We start from the raw sequence: 17,125 nt of genomic DNA, 5'->3' as shown, positions 1-17,125 counted from the left end.
ATAAACATGCTTCTCTCTCTCAGCTCTAAAATTTTCCAAATCTAACAACTTACTATCAATAGGGCCATTAGCTATTTAGTTTCTTTTTTAAACTATTCTTGGCATAGCATACTTTATTGCTATCGGTATTTAGGTGAAGAAAAAAAATCTAAAAACACGGATAGAGAGGTATTTAGGATTTCAAGCATGTATAAATGGAAAAAGAGCTCATTAAATCTCCAAATTATTAATTTTAAAACTGTGATAACTCAATGAGGAGTGGACCAAAACACTATCTCTTCCCATCTGAGAAAAAAATCATCTGATGAACAAACCAATTATAGTAGCAAGTGTAAACTAGATTGCTGGGGAAAAGCACTTTAGAGCACCAATTATGTGTGCAGACAGATTCTGCTGATTATAAGTGAACGCTAGCTATTCATTAAGGGCAAGTTCTGCAGAACCCATACTAGAACACATTTTGCAAAGACGTTCTTTAAGAGTTACAACCTATGCATATTAATGAAAATGTATTTATAGTAGAAACAGTCTTAATTAAAGGCCCTTCAACCAACTCAGGGATGAACCAGAGCTCTCTAGTTCTTTCTAACAGATGCAGGTGGTTGCCCTTGCTGTAGAGAATACTTGTGCCTAGTAGGTGCTCTCCGGCACATCCATTAACTTCTGCTCCTTCCAGGCGAGATGTGTGCTTACCCGAGTCATTGTACTTATTCCCAAATTTGATTATGCTAGTTGTGCTTGTTACTGTAAATTTGTGACTTAGATATGACAAACTGACGAAGGATATGTATGAGTGTTATCTTTGCGAGGAAAACTGAGTTAAATGTTTGCCAAAAAACTTGTTAGTAACAAGTTGCAAAAAAAAATTGCTGATAATAATTGACAAGATAGTGCTAAAGAGTTGGGCTAAAAATGTAAAAATTGAGTATTTTGATGTCAGATTACTAAATTTTCATTCCATTTTAAAGAAGGTAAACCTGGAAAACAACATATATCGGATGTAGTTTATGCAAAAAAGACAAAGGGACCTCTAATCAGAAAACATTAGATGTTGGTTGTGCATCACAAAAATGGGAAGAAATGTACAATGGTGTGTTTTAAGTTGATATGTTTTCATTATGTCATTTCACTTAAAAATTGTTTACTCTGTTTACCCAAGTACCAGGCCCAATCACACTGGATAGGAGAGCTCCTATCATCCTTAAAAACATAATTATACTACAAACTTTTCATTGATTCAAATAAGACTTTTCCCTGGTTGTTTTACTATGGAAGAAATTTCCTCAGGCAATACCAGAGACAGAGTCTGTTTCTTTGTTCAGACTCAGGGCCTAGAAGCTTAGATATTACAGTCAGCCCTGTATCCTGTAGTTTTTGCCCATCCCATTTCTCAGTGGCAAACATTTCATAAAAATTCTAGGTGAGACCATCTGTCCTAGAAGCTGAGACACTATGCCGGAAAACTTAGAATGTATCCTTATTTTACCTGATTCCTAGCAGGTGTTGGATGACATTTGGCGTTTTTTCTTGACCAATAAAAGCTTGGTGTTTAGCGTCTATTCTCCAAAATTCTCATCAGGAGAACCTTCTATTTCAAGATGGCTCTTATTGGGAAATCAGTTTTCCTAAAACTTGAGTCCTTTACAGCATTTTATTCATTTTAAATGTTCTGCATGGTCTTTCCAGTATGAACTCATCCACCCCTAAAAGACCAGCACGGCAGGCCCTGGCTGCATTAGAGAGGATGGCCCTGCACCAGGAGCCCCATAGGCTCTGCTCTGCCATTTACAGGAGTCTTCAACTAGGACTGCAACTTGGAAAGTTGGAACATTTGGTTCCCTTCCACTGATGGGGCTTTCACATTGGTTTTGTTAGGTATCGAACACTTTATGAGGCCTCTAATCGATCATGAAGTGGATTCTAGAGAAATGCTTGCTTGGTAACATTTTCTGTAAGAAGACTGTTCCATCAAGAATTTGGTTAAAAATGACCTCATGTTATTAAGAGTGGTATCTCAGGCTGTTAGTTTAGTAAAAGGAGCTTGAAATGACATTGGCGGCTATGTTTTCCTGTAACTTCTGAAGATTACCACACAGCAGGCAAAGCTCAATGACATCTTCATAGTGCTTTTCCAGTAATTTACTCTGCCCAGCTAACATGTGGTTGTAAAAGTCACAGTGGTTAAGCATGACAATATAAAGCCTTGCACAAAATTGCAATATTCTCTTGCTGTGAAGGAACAAATACTATAAAAAGCTTAAAAATACTTATTTTTCCTCATAAACATCAACTATTGTGCAACAGAGCACGAGATTTTACATATAGTTACCTGAGTCCTGTCTGGCAGCCTGACGATAAAGCATAAAATCTCATTTGCCCACAGCTTAGCAGACGAAGGTAGGGCTATTAAGACAGGTGATATCTAATATAATCATCTCTCGCTGACGCAGAGACATTCTCCCTGCCTTACCTAAGGTCGTGTCACTGAACCGACACAGGAAACTCTCATTGCATATCACTTAATATGAGATCAATATCAGCTGAAGACAGCAATGGAAACTTACCAAATCGAGGACAGCTTGTCACCTGCTCGGTGACTCTCAGACTGTCACCCACTCCTAAATAACAGGACAGATATTTATTTTATCAGAACCTCAACTGTTCAGGAGAAACTTTATGACAGCAGCAAAAATAAAAAACAAAAAACAAGCAGCATCCCTGAAGACTCACTCATTTTACAAACTTTCTGTTCTTTTTCCCAAGTGGCATGCTTCTTTCTTCCTAGAATCAGTAGCGAACTGATAAACTTTGGAGAGTGACTTTGGAAATCTGGGATAACTGTCGCTAATTTCATTCCGTTAAAATTCAGACACTCATGATATATATGAGGCAGATTATATTTTTGAGATTGTTTTTCTCAAATTTCCTCTTATTCTTTCAGTTGCTCCCCATTGAACCAGCAGCATATGCCACCTCAGGAAAAAGAGGACATCTCACAAACTACAGAGAAAAAGTCACTGGCTTTTCATTCCAAAGGAGAGACCAAGGCTGGAGAAAAGATCTGGAGGAACACCTGGCCAGTGGGTGAGTGTCCTCCCTGCCTCCAGGAGAGAAAGAGACCCTCTGGACGAGATGAAAGGAAAGCAAGAAAGTGAGGTGTTGCTGAGCCCTTGAAAACAGTTCATGTCCCCTAGGCGGGGTCCAGAAAGGAGGGTAGGAACAGAACTCCAAGACAGGTAGAAAAGACTAAGAGCAGAAGAACTGTGTTCTCTTTCCAAAGTAGGGGACAGAAAAAAATAGCAGGACCCTCACAGTTTCGTGTGTCCAGGAAGGGGTAGGAGTGAAAAAAGGTCTTCAAGGGGCAAGGAAACTGATGAGCCTAAAAGAGTTCTGGAATCTTCTGTATCCCAGTGAGCATGAGGAGCAGCAGAATGATGTCCCACAGAGCCACAACCATCCTAGTGAGGGCTAGTCAGCTGGTAATGGTGGAAGTCTTTGCAGTTTGTCTAGAGATAACTAGCTGTGGTCCCTTCCCTTGTGATTTAACCATCAATGATCCTGCATTGCACGTATATTGTAAGCACCTACTGTGTGTCTATGGTGTAGCAGGCACTGGGGATTTGTAGGCCTTGCCCTTGTGTCTACGGGGGAAGACAAATATTAAACAAATAGATAAATGTACATGAGTGTGCGAAAATACGTAATTTTTGAAAACTTCAAATTGAGATGAATGCTATGAAGTTGGGGTAAATGACATCTGAGGCTCTCCTGGTTTAAGATGTTATGACTCTCTAATGTGATCAGCAGCTACTGCACCCACTGGGGATGGAGCCAAAGGAAACAGATTTCAATTTTAGCTTAGGTGAGGGTAGTTTTTTATTTGTTGTTTGCTTTTTTTTTTGATTCAGTATTCATCTGTTTAACAAAGAGAGATTATTAAATCTGCTCAGGACTTTTCATTGGGGGGGACTGATTGATTAATTGATTGATTGATGGATTGCTTTGTATTTTAATTTCAGTGTCGTTAACATAAATCTGCTCAGGACTTTGTTTTATTTTGTTTTTGTTTTTATTATGTTCAGTTAGCCACTGTACGGTACCTCAGTTTTTGATGTGGTGTTCTAGTTACGTATAACACCCAGTGCTCAGGACTTTTAAATAGCGTTTTCATCGATCTAGCAAGGCAGCAATTATGTTGATCTTCCTTTCTTAAATGGTAAGCTCTCATTTTTTTCTAATTTACAAGGAAATATAGTATCCTTATATAAAATTTTTTAAACAAAAGGAAAATATTACCTGTAATTCACCATAGAGATAATCAGCATTAACAATTATGTGTATTTCTGTCCCATCTTTTTGCTACACAGTTTTAATAGTAGAAGGCAAACAGTTTGCACAATTTGCCTGCTGCTATTTTCATGAGACATTATCATAGCAGAAACCTGTCATTTGTGGCTACCCGCATCTTAGGACAGCCTCCTGATGTTGCAACAGATTCCTGGACTGTGGGTCCTGCCTTCCCCAGATAGAAAAAAATACACAAAAACTGACAAGCTAACAAACCCCACATCTCTCACCTCCCTTGAGCTGGGGTATCAGGGTATGACCTAGTTTCCACCAGTCAGCTGCACCCACCTGAAACTTCGCTGTGGGTGTGAGCTGAGTAAGGAAACAGGTGGGCGCAGGGCCTCCCTTTTGTTAACACAGAAGTCACAGAAAACAGCATGGCCCTGGAGGAAGAGGCAGCAAGCCACTTCAGGTTCTGGCTGATGCTCCTGGAAAGTCAGCCTTTCGCCTGCTCCCCAGCCCTCCTGCTGCTGCTGCTGTGAGCTATCTGTTTTCTGGAACAAATCCCCCCTGCTTAAACCTCAGACAGTGGCTGCTCTGATCTGAACCGGGGAGCCCTGACCAATGCAATAGGCACATTCAGGTGTTACCACAAATCACTGTAAATACTTTGGGGCCAGGAAAACTAAACCTCCAAAACTGACTCACTTCGGTTAATTTTCATTTATTAATTCAAGGTTTAAAATGTAGGATCCTCTAAGGGATTTAAGGCCACAGTATTTCTTAATCTTTTATGGGGAGAAATATCATAAGAGTACAAAACATCCTTTTTTAAAGTTATTTCATACTCTTTAATATAATATATAAAGTTAAAATGTAAAGGGACATGAGAAAATATAATGGCAGTGAGTGATATTGATTCAAAAAAGTGGTACATCGATTAAAAAATAGAAACAGCAGGAACTAAAGTTACCTAAAGGAGTAGCTGAAAAAAAATTTGTAGTAGTGGAAAGTATACTAGGATGGAATTTTATTTTATTTCAGTTGTTTATTCTCTCAGCAATTGAAAAAGCATATTTTAATGTCTGTCCCGAGAAAAGGACAAAATTATTTTATGGGTCACCACCATAGGTCATAATCTATGAGCTGCTTTTGTTTTTAACCATTAAATTCCTGATCCCTGCTCGTTTGGGGACTAGAACTCTGACTCACCCGGTCTTTTCCTCTCCACCCCTGATCACAAGCATTAGCAGGGTTTTGGGGGCTCAAATGGCATGACAGTGCAGTGCAAGTGCCCATGGCAGACATCAGTACTGAGGAGCAGAGCCCGATTTCAGACTCCGTACAAGGCCCCGGGAAGTCACTACCAAACACCTTAAGATAGGAAATTCCATACTTCTTTTACTTGACCAGCTACTGACCACCTTCTATATGTCAAACACCATGCCATGCCTGGGGATCCAAGGATAAGAAAGATAAACCTCTTGCCCTCCAAGAGAGCTCAGTCCCATGGGAAAGGTCAGCGAGTATAAAAATAGTTGAACAACTTCATGATAAATGCTCTAATAGAGCTGGGTGTTGGGTGGGGATCCCTAATTGTTCTTTGAGGAGAGAAGAAAACGCAAAGTCTACAGACTAGCACCTCAGAACACTCACTTTTGCACATGCAAACTACTATGCAGAGTTACCTTTTCTCTAGGTGGATTCCCAAGTAGCAAAAGAAATGAGTTTACCATTCTTTACTATTTGCCCTATGTAAATCAATACCCAGGAGAGGAATGTCCATATTTACATTATTTGAATAGTTTATGAAAGTTAATAAGCATGTGAGTTTTTTTAAAAAAGAGAACTATTTACAAAAACCACTTAATTTCTCTACCTATGCACCATTCTTTAGATACCACATGTGCACCTCACTCCCCCAACACACACACACACACACACACACACACCCAGAGTATATATGATGGAATGTAGCATGAAATGTTATAGGTAGCAGTACTTTTTAAAAGATCTGTAAAACCAGCAGGCTCACAGATCACTCTTTTCTTCCTTCCTCCTCACCCATCTATCTACCCTCAGTTTTTATCCAAATATGTTTCATATAATAAGATCTCAAAAATAAATGTAAGGAACTGTCCCATTAAGCCATGTTCTGCTCTAGAGGATTCTCTTAGTTTGGGGTCACTGGGAAGCAAACCCTGAGACAAAGATTTGTGTACCAGTAGTCAACTAAGCAGTGAGAGGGAGTGGGGAGGTGAGATAAGGAGGAAAGGGAAGCTGATCAAGGCATATTACCAAGTTGGGCAACTGGAGCTTAATTCTGTGAAGGAACCTTGGAAGCCAGTGTAGAATAGGCGCCTCTGAGTCCCCCTGCCCAAGGGGCAAGGACTACCAACTCCCTTCATTCTCCGATAAGGCTGCTCCCTGGGAGTATTAACTCCCCCATTGTCTCACCCTGCCAGAGCATTGGCCTAAGTGGCCCGAGAGAGGCCTCAGGCACCATTGCAGGTGCTGACAGTTGAAGGCTGGATCCATGCACAGCAGACACTAATTGCCCAAGGGATACAGGTAGGGCACCAAGCCTGTCTTCCACAGGATAAAAATAAAGTTCCTCCATTTTAAATTCTAGTCGATTTTATCTATATCCTAAAGATGGCTAAGTTATAGTCATTCCTAGACAAAGTAAAGTGTGGTTAGTAGTGAATAATGAAACTGAAAATCAATTATAACCTACAGATAAATTCCATTCCGTAGGCTTTTCAAAACTGATTTAGTTTCCAAACACATTAGCAGTGTATAGGAGTACTGCATACAGATAACAAGCAAAAAATGAATAATTAATAACTAATAATACAGACAATAAACAAAGAGCAAATAAATAAAAGTAGAATTATTTCAGACATTTTAGTTTGGCAAATATGCTACCCTGGCTCCTGTCTAGATTATATTGTCACTTGTGGTGACAACTTCCATGCTGTGTTTCAATGCTGGTACCATAACAAATTATGCAAGTTGCCATTTATTTTTAAGGAAAGAAGAGAGTAAATAGAAATTTGAGGAGTAGGAGGATTGAAGACAAATATGGCCCAAATAAAAAATTTCTAATAATTATGTGAATTCAATGACTTTTCCCATCTGTATAAAATTAAAAAAATAGAAGTAGGCTTGAGTACATGTTTCGAGGCTGGAAACCGCACTGGTGCTCACTCCGAGTTCTCTGCGGAGAATCTCTTGGTGTCAGTGCAAGAACAGAACTGGCCTCAGGATGTGCCATATCCAGTCCTTTTCCTGAGGACTCCTTAGAGGTCACATGAAGAAGACAATAAGATGTCTAACTGCTTTGCCTTTCTCCCAGGGGCTTTTCTTTTGTCTTGAACGAAGAGTCTATAGCCAAGCCAAGAAATCCATGAGTATTAATTAATTAGGTAACTACAAAAGCCAGCATTTGTTTTGGTTGTGCTGAGAAAGCCTGTGTATTTGTGCATTCACTACAGTGTGTCTATTTCCTCCCCCATTTCTAAACCACAGCCTCCATAAAAGCTGCTGGGACTCCATCAAAAGCTTCATTAAGAAGTTGCCTTTTGCTCTCATTTAGCCAAAAAAATGAGTGGATTCCCTTCATGATGGACAGCTTTCTGGAGCTTTTTTCTATAGTCTCCAAAAGTTCTCCTTATAACCAGGGATGTATTAGATTCAACTCTAATTTCCCCCTCAAAACTAGTTATGGCTCCTCTTCTCCCCTTCCCTTCTCCCCTATACTTCATTGTTTTTGTTTTTGTTTTGTTTTTTTTTTAAGATTTTATTTATTTATTTGACAGAGAGAGACAGCCAGCTAGAGAGGGAACACAAGCAGGGGGAGTGGGAGAGGAAGAAGCAGGCTCATAGCAGAGGAGCCTGATGTGGGGCTCGATCCCAGGACTCTGGGATCATGCCCTGAGCTGAAGGCAGACGCTTAACTGCTGTGCCACCCAGGCGCCCCTCCCCTATACTTCAATACAAGTGGCCAGGCCATTCTATTTTTCTTATTTATACAGACGAGCCAACTCACTGAATATTATGGCTTGATTATTTTAAGAGACACTGATGACTGTCTACCCGTCTCCTCACACTTCCACCATCATATACTCTAAAGAGGAGGACACTTTTCTCAGCCCCTGGCGTGAATCATAATTAACCTAAGTCTATCATGAAATCCTATTCCCCTTGCCAGTGGTTAGTTTAAACATGACGTAATGCTGGCCTGTGAGATGTGAGAAGTCTCTTGGGAGTTTTCTGGGAAAGATGCTCCTCACTGATAAAAAGAGAAGTGTGGGAGAAAACTCTTCTTTAATCTGCCTCTGCATGTCATCATCTTCTTCATGTGACTCCTCGAACTTTGGCAGCCAGGTGGGGTCACGAAGGAAGCCACCTTAGGATGACAGACTGAATGATAGAAAACAGAAGGCACCAAGGTCCTTCATGAGGCTGTGAGCTGCTGACTCTGTCAACCCTGGAACTGCTTTCTCTCTACACTCCTCGTTAAGGTGGTAAATCTTCTTATTATTTAAGCCATTTTGATAGCTAAAGACACCCTGATACTAACACTTCGTTACACGAAGGAAAAGAAGACTTTTAAAGAAGAAGAGATTAGAAGCAGAGATGAAGAATTGGTGAACACTCATTTGTACTTAGAAAGCACTAAGTCTCCTAATTTAAACTGCGAAAGGCATGATGGCTCTTTTCTACTTGAACATTGGTATGAATCTTTAAAAAATCATGACAAAGTGAACTATAATGAACTATGAAAAACAGATCTATAGTAAGAAAAAATATTTGAATAAATGACTAGAAATTATTTGTCAATAGTAAATCTGGAAACTAGGACAACATGGTATTTGTTTAATTTGAAAATATAATTTTTGTCATTAATTCAAAATTCTCAAATGTTAAAATTTTTAGGAGTTATCAAAAAGTATCAGAATTCAAAATGATTAAAATTTCACCAGTGTTCCCTTCCTTCCCTTGGGTAGAGATATATGAGCTATGAGAGCAAACAGGAGTAATCTAAAATGACGAGTAAGAAGGGAAAGAATGAAGTAAAGAGCATGGATAATTCAGCAGAACAAAAAATACAAAATATATAAATCAACGAAGTGAAAAAGATAAAAAAAAATTTCCTAAAATTTCTGGTCTCCCTCCTCTTCTCCCCTAAAATTAAGAAAACATACTTTCATAGATACTAATAAGTCTTTTTTTTTTCCTATAATTTCCTGGAGATAGAGAGGAGAGAAAAAAATCACTAATATAAGGAATTACTTTGTTTTCATGGTCTGAAGCCTCCAACTTAAGAAATTAAGATGAAGTCATTAGGTGTTAGAAGCACAAGGTTGATCATTACAATTTTTTTTATTATGTTCAGTTAGCCAACATATAGTACATCATTAGTTTTTGATGTAGTGTTCAACGATTCATTAGTTGTATATTAACACCCAGTGCTCATCACAACATGTGCCCTCCTCAATACCCCTCACCCGTTACCTCATCCCCCCACCCCCATCCCTTCTGTAACCCTCAGTTTGCTTCCCTGAGTTCAGAGTCTATCATGGTTTGTCTCCCTCTCTGATTTCTTCCTATTCAGTTTTCCCTCCCTTGATCATTACAATTTTTAGAAGAAGGAAAATAAAGTTCTAAGAACTATCCATGACATTTATTCATATAGATGGCATTATGGGACACTTTCATCTGAAAGTCTTTCTAGACCTCTCCAGGGCTGAGTTAGGGGCCTCTCCTCTATTCTCTAACTGCATCCTGTGACAACATCTATTCTCATATGAGCTCCCTTACTGGACTGCAGGCACCCTAAAGGTCAGGGTCACACTTAATTCACTATTGAACTCCCAGCACCTGGCAGTGCCTCACATGTTTGAACAGGACCAAGCTTGCATATTCCTCATTCTTCAAAATTCATCTTGCTCATTACCTCCACTGTCGAAAGTGTAACTTTGACAATTACGTACTTTCATACCATTCTGTTCAGCTCCACTCCCAGACTGAGAACAATTAGATTTCATTCATTTCTGTATTCTCAGTGTCTAGGACAATTAGTCACACATAGTGTATATTCCATAAATGTCTGAACAGTGATCAAAATCAACAACACACCAAGCACTGTTGCAAAGGTAGTAGGGATCACAACTCCTATGCATGATTTTGTCTCTTACAGAGGCATCTCAGTTTGTACACTGGACATCAATCAGAAAGTGGAAGTTTATTGCCAAATAGCCCTTATCTGGAAGCTGACTTACCTATGGGAGCTGATAATAATGTTAGCATTGACAAAGAAAAATGACAACCTGGAAAATGGTTTTGCACAGATGCTTCACATTATCTCAGAGATGATAACACCCACTGCAATGACCTGGCCCAAAAGAGGCACAAAGCTACCCAGTTTTCCATATCCTGTCCCTTTATTCAATTTCTTTTCCAATTTTGGAATGGATTTTATGTTTTTATAGAATTTCAAAGCTAGGCAAGACATTCTCAGAACAGATCAAAGCACCTCAACCTATTAAGGTCTTGAGAAGTTAAGTATTTATCCTAGATCATATAGCATATTACAGCAGAGCCACCATTTACCTCTTGAAAGAGGAGACTACCAATTCCAAAGAATCTGCTTTGTCTCCAAATTTGTTTCTCCTCTCTAGCTTTAGTATGAAGATCTTCAGTACGTACTACTAAGACAGTCTGCAACTTTCTCATTCTCAAACCATTTTTCAAAGAACAAGAACTCCTGCCACCTACTCTTTTCTTCCCCTCCTTAGCATTAGAGAAAAAGGGAAAAACAAAACCCAAAACCTCTTCGTAGTGATTTGAGTAATGGTCTTGCTCTTGCTGAGGTACTAATAAGGTTATGTCTATTTTTCAGTAATTATCATTTGAATGTTATAGACAATCTTACCAATAGTCAGGAATCTTTGCCACTTATAGAACCCCAGATTTGGACTGAGATGGGATGAGATCATGAAGAAGAGGAAGACAATGTTTTTCAAGACTTACCTTTCCTAGCAAGGTGGTGAAATCTAATTTTGAGGTTGTCCTAAGTGCCACAACCCTATAGTTGTAATTGTGTGTGTGTGTGTGTGTGTGTGTGTGTGTGTGTGAGAGGGGGCCAGTTTTCAAAAGTTAAATTACACAAAATCACTTAATTCAAAATTGTTAAAAGATGGAGTATTAATATGCTCTAAAAACAAAAATAAATATTGATAACATAAGACTATGCAACGATCACTCATTCACTCTATTACACTTTAGCATACTAAGTACTGAGCTTAGAGCAAAGATTGTGTTTACTGTCAGCAAGGAAATTAAGGAGCATGACAATGTCAGTAAGGATGTGAAAGAATAATTTACCATAGATAATCGGGTTAGCTTTTGTTATGATTGTTATATGCTCCAAATTTACAATTAATGTTAGGTTAATATTCAAAATGCAATATTCTAATGCATAATTCATGTCAGGTTTTTATTTTGAACATGACAGAAAAATGCTAGAATTGTGGATTTCAATGAGATGATTGGATGGAATGTAAAGCCTACCATGAAATCAAGATACAGTGACAAATTGAGTTTTAAGACGCAACAAAAACTGATTAGCTCCATTTTCTTGACTAGGCAAAAACCAACATAGGATAAACTCTGTTTAAAGTGGAATTAAATTATGATCGAGGAAAGAAGAAGGTTGGTGCTACGAAAACAAAATGAAAAAATAATCTAAGCTTTCAGTGAAATAAAGTTCCCTAATTTTATTTATAGCAGGTGCTGGTTGACTGCAAGTTAACACCGAGACAGGCAAAATAACAAAAAGTCGGTATTTCTAAACTTCAGTCACCATTTCATCATCATGGTAATCTAATATATGGACTTAAGCTAAAATTTTGACTACAGCATAAAGCAGATTACTATATTTAATTTTGAAGTGAAAAGGGAGGAAAATGAAGTTCTGTATTAGCATACTTCCATTAGTATGGAAGTATGTTTCTGGGTCTCACATTTTTGCTGAGTAGTGCTTATGCCAAAAAAAAAAAATCTGTTTTTATGCACCAGAAAGCCAGGGCTTAATCTACCAACAGAGGCCAAATCAGAATCTACTACTAGGAAGGATCTAGTGTCCCTGAATGACAGCTTATGGCTGCACTCATTGATTTGCAATGCACAAAAAGTCACAGTCGGCTGTGTAAGAGGAGGAGATGGGGACACATGACTAGCCCGTCTCTGATTACACGGGTCTTCCTATTTCCAAGTCATGAGGGTGGAGGGGAGCCTGGCTAAATAAAGTGCTTCAGAACCTTCGTGTTTGCTGAACCTCACTGAGATGGCTGTGCAGAGTTCGTCCCACCTGCCCAAGGAGTCCACAGGAACTCAGCACAGGAGACCACCTCCTCAGGTCACAGCACAGAGCAAAGGACACTAAAAAGAGTCTTAGGCATGGCTTTCTACCAGCACTGTTTCTAGAGATTCTGAATTTCTAGAATTTATTTGAGGATAAATCAAAGTGTTAAGTCCACACAATGAAAGAAAAAAAACCTGTTAGACTCATGAAGTGTGATATCTGAAGAAGCCTCAAGGAAGGGACACAGGATCTCAGAGCAGAGCTTCTCACGTTTTGCCATGCACACACATCACCAGGAATCTGTTCCAGAACAGGCCTAGGGGAGCCCGAGACTGCACACTCCTAACAAGGTCCCAGGTGATGCCCTCTGCTGCTTTGCCCAGGGACCACACTTTGAGTAGTAAGGTTTAGAGCCAGTAGGGGTCCAGAAGACTGCCAGGGCTGAGTGTGGAAGAGCCCCCAGAGTTCTCTAAAGGCCTGGCGGTAGGGAGGGTTTGAAGAGCAGCCCAAATGAGAGGACATGTATTCCCCTCCCAACCCACAAAGCATGAGATCTCATTGGACAACAAAGATTTGGAAACTGCTGCTGGTCCAGCCCCCTCACTTTAAAGATAAGGACCCTGGGACCCAGAGAAGCTGTGAGACTTGACCACACACCCTCCTGAGAATATGCCAACACGAAGAGGATCCCCAAACCCCAAAACGCCAAAAGCCAGTTTTAAAACACCATTAGCAAAACCTCCCTTACAGTTTTGGCCCACATCCTGAAGCTGCACTTTGCATTGGTTTTCTCTTGCTCGGTTTCTAGTAGTGATAAGGTACAGCTGCCCACTGGCCCTCTGAACACGTCTTGTTACATAATCTATTACTTTAATGTATTTCTACTCAGCCTCATCCACAAAGGATTTGATATAACTTACATAATAAAACAGAAAATTGAGACAAGCAAGAGTAGGTGGAACTAAGAAACAGGGAAAAGGAGAACACAGATATGCCGGCCAAAAATTGTGGCTACAGTTGAACTTCAAATTGAATTCCAAATTTCTTGGAATGTATGATGATTACCATTATTACTACTATTGTTGCTGATATTGATGGTAATGTCTTGCCTATGACAAGAGAGTATTTCAATCTCCGGATCCTTTGTGATATAAGCCAGTTTTCATTTTAGACACATAGCAGTGGAAGTGTCCCCAAGGATGACATCAGAGATTTTTTTAAATAGAACTCATTCAGAAACAGAATTCCAACTTACATATGGAATAATGCACTTTGATGTCTAATTTAAGAAAGCCTTCTCAACTCTTACCTTAATCCCAGTTTCTGTATTTGGTACCTATATATAAAGCACCTGCACTGTGCAAGACATTCTACTTGTCTGAGGCACAGCCTCTGCCTTTGAGGGGCTTACAATCCAGCAGGAGGGAAGACAAATAATTACAAGTTATAAGAAAGCAGCATGCACCTTCAAAGGATGAAATAAATATCTTAAAAAGAGAACCACAGGCCAAGGTAAGAGATAATCATAAGAAAACATCCAACCCTAAAATAGTGATGGTGTCAATTATGACAATACCAAGTGCCGTGTAAGGACCAATGATTTGGCACCATGCATTGTGTTAAGAGACTATTATAATCCTCACTTCTGAAATGAAGAAACTAAGATATAGACCTTCATTTAAAGACACAGGCAATTAAGCGGCAAACCACACCTAGTAATAATGAAACTGAGACCCCACTTCTGAATCCTGGGCACCTCCCCACTATGGGATCCTGATTTCTGAATTTACAAAGTGAGACACAAATGAATTACAACTGGGAACACAACTCAAAGATATATATTCTCTGAACCAAGGTTGATAATCTGAATAACCAGGAAAAAAGGGAGAGGCGCTCTCTTGACCTCCATGCCCTGCAAAGTATATGTTCCAATTTTCATGACAAGAATCTTTCAGAAATTGTAGAGCAAGAAGACTGACACGAATCTCTGGCAGAGCTGAAGAACTGATGATTAAACAGATGGCTTGTGAGCATTTAGAACATGAAGCAGCGGCCAGCAGGGACTCACATGGGCTTATGGAAAATAAGCCATACTAAATTAACCTAATTTCTTTTTGTGAGAGAGTTATTTGATTGGTTGATGAGAGAGAAGCAATTAGTCATGGTATATCATGATTTCAGCCCATCTGATGAAGTCATGTTAACAGATGTCAATGAGAAGAGTGTTGTGATATCCTTTTAATATGGGAGATAAGGAATCTTCACGTGGATTCAAGGCTGGTTGAACAAGCAGACCAGTCATGCTGGAGTCTTGGGTCTCAGGCCACTTTGCAGATGTTCCCTCTCATAATGCTATCAGAATCCATCCCTAACAATATCTTCACCAACATTTTATTAATGACTTGGATGAAGACCCGAAAAGACACATTGACCAAGTTTGTGGAAGACACAAAGCCAGGGAGCATAATCAATAGACACAGGCAGAGTCAATTTTTCAAAGTAACTGAAGAAGCTGAAATGTGAGCTGAAACCACCCAAGTTAAATTTTGCAAGACTAAACCTAAGGTTCCACAGTTACAGGTGGGGAAATCAAATTCTCAAATCTAAGTTGAATGAAACAATTAAGAGTAAAATGGCTGACCATTCTGTGGGAAGGAGAATAGCTGACCCCAAGATTCCATATGAGACACCAATATGATGTGACTGCTAAGAGCTCCTGAGGTTCCAAGCTGATCCTGAAATGTATGAAAGGTTGTCGTATCAATATACTTGGTTCCATCAGGCCTGGGAAACTCATTTCAAAAGAAATATTGTCACCAAAGTCAGCCCAAGGAATGATGATTAAGATGTTTAGGAGTGCTAAAATCAGGTTATCCAAGGAACAGAGAAATGAGAGGGGCAGAACTAATATATTTTGAGCAATAACTTATGAAAATGTGTTAGAAATGTTTGCTGTGTTGATATTTATATTTAATACTTATAATCATATAGAATATTTATTATTTTCTCCACCATACAGATGGGAAAACTGAGGCTGATTAACTTAATTATCCAAAGTAAGTGGAGAGATTAACATATGAACGCAGAAGAGTCTGACTTAAAGCCAAGACTCTTTCTACTTCATTAGTAATTGAACCTCTTTCTAGCAGTTAAGACATTGATAATATTGAGAGCAGACAGACTAAGGAGGGACAGGATAACAACACCCTACAGCTCTTGTACATGCCAGGGTTTCATGCCTTCACTCATTCTACTTCCCCTGCCTGGACACCTCTGTCTACCAGATTCATATTCCTCCTGTGAGATTTGGATCCTATGCTCTGTCTTCTACAAGGTCTTCTCCATTCCATAAAAATGGGATAAGTGTACCTCCATCTAGCATACCTACCCTGCAAGGGGTTGAAAGTGCCTCTTTATATCCTCGTTGACATGACTGGTCTGTAAACTCTTTGAAAGCAAGAGCCATGTACGATTTGTTTTTATTTTTTCTTCATAGCAGCTTTACTGAGATAAAATTCACCTACAATAAAATTCACTTTTAAAAAGTGTACAATTCAGTGGTTTTAGTAGTATACTCCCACAGGTTTGCAACCATCACCACCATCTCATTTGAGAACATTTTTATCATCTTTGGTATGGACTGAATTTTTTGTCCCCTGCCCCCCAAATTTATATGTTGAAGTCCCAACTCCCAATACCTCAGAATATAATTGGTTATTTGGAGAGAAAGTCTTTAAAGAGGTGATAAAGTTAAACTGAGGCCATTAGCGTTGGGCCCATTTCCAATACGACTGGTGTCCTTATAAGAGAAACACACGAAGGGCACATGCAGGAGCATGCACACACAACAGAAAGGCAATGTGAAGCAGAGTGAGAAGGTAAAGAGAGAGGTCTCAGAGGAAACCAACCCTGATGGCACCTTGATCTTGGACTTCCAGCCTCCAGACCTGAAAGTGTTGTTTAAACTACCCAGTCTGTGGTTTTATGTTATGGCAGTCTAGAAAACTAATACAATCCCCAAAGAAATTTCTTACCCATTAGCAGTCACTCCCCACCCCCACAACATCACTGTTCTTGGCAACGACTAACCTGCGATTTCTGTCTCTGTGGATTTGCCTATTCTGGATATTTCATATAAATGGATCATACAGTATGTGGTCTTTTGTGACAGGCTTCTTTAACTTAGCAGAATGTTTTCAAGGTTCATCTATGCTTTATCAGTACTTCATTCCTTTTCATAGCCAAATAACACTCCATTGTATGGAGATACAGATATGCATGTGCGCGCGCACACACACTGCATTTTATTATCCATTTGTCAGCTGATGGACATTTGTGTTGTTTCCATTTGTTGGCTACAATGAATAATGCTGCTAAACACTTTTGTACAAGTTTTTGTGTGGACATATGTTTTCTTTTGGGTGTACATCTAGAAGTGAAATTGTTACCAATGATTAGAAGGGCTAG

General features: G+C 39.3%; 1 protein-coding gene across 10 annotated transcripts in view; it reads right to left on the bottom strand.

The window, feature by feature from the left end:
- NEK11 (NIMA related kinase 11) overlaps positions 1 to 17,125 on the bottom strand; it is a 245,937-nt gene that overhangs the window by 205,384 nt on the left and 23,428 nt on the right. The window contains exon 1 of one of the 10 annotated variants that reach the window (XM_087870199.1): positions 2,565 to 2,618. The exons of the other annotated variants lie outside the window; for them this stretch is intronic. The gene's annotated coding sequence lies outside the window, so the exon portion shown is untranslated. Of the gene's footprint in view, positions 1 to 2,564; positions 2,619 to 17,125 lie in introns of those variants that run through there. 10 annotated transcript variants of the gene reach the window in all.

Source organism: Ursus americanus, chromosome 20 (genome assembly GCF_024610735.1).
Source record: "Ursus americanus isolate L20-20 chromosome 20, mUrsAme1.1.p, whole genome shotgun sequence".
NCBI classification, from domain to species: domain Eukaryota; kingdom Metazoa; phylum Chordata; class Mammalia; order Carnivora; family Ursidae; genus Ursus; species Ursus americanus.
Note: the sequence above shows the minus strand (reverse complement) of the source record. Positions and strands in the feature narration are given on the sequence as shown.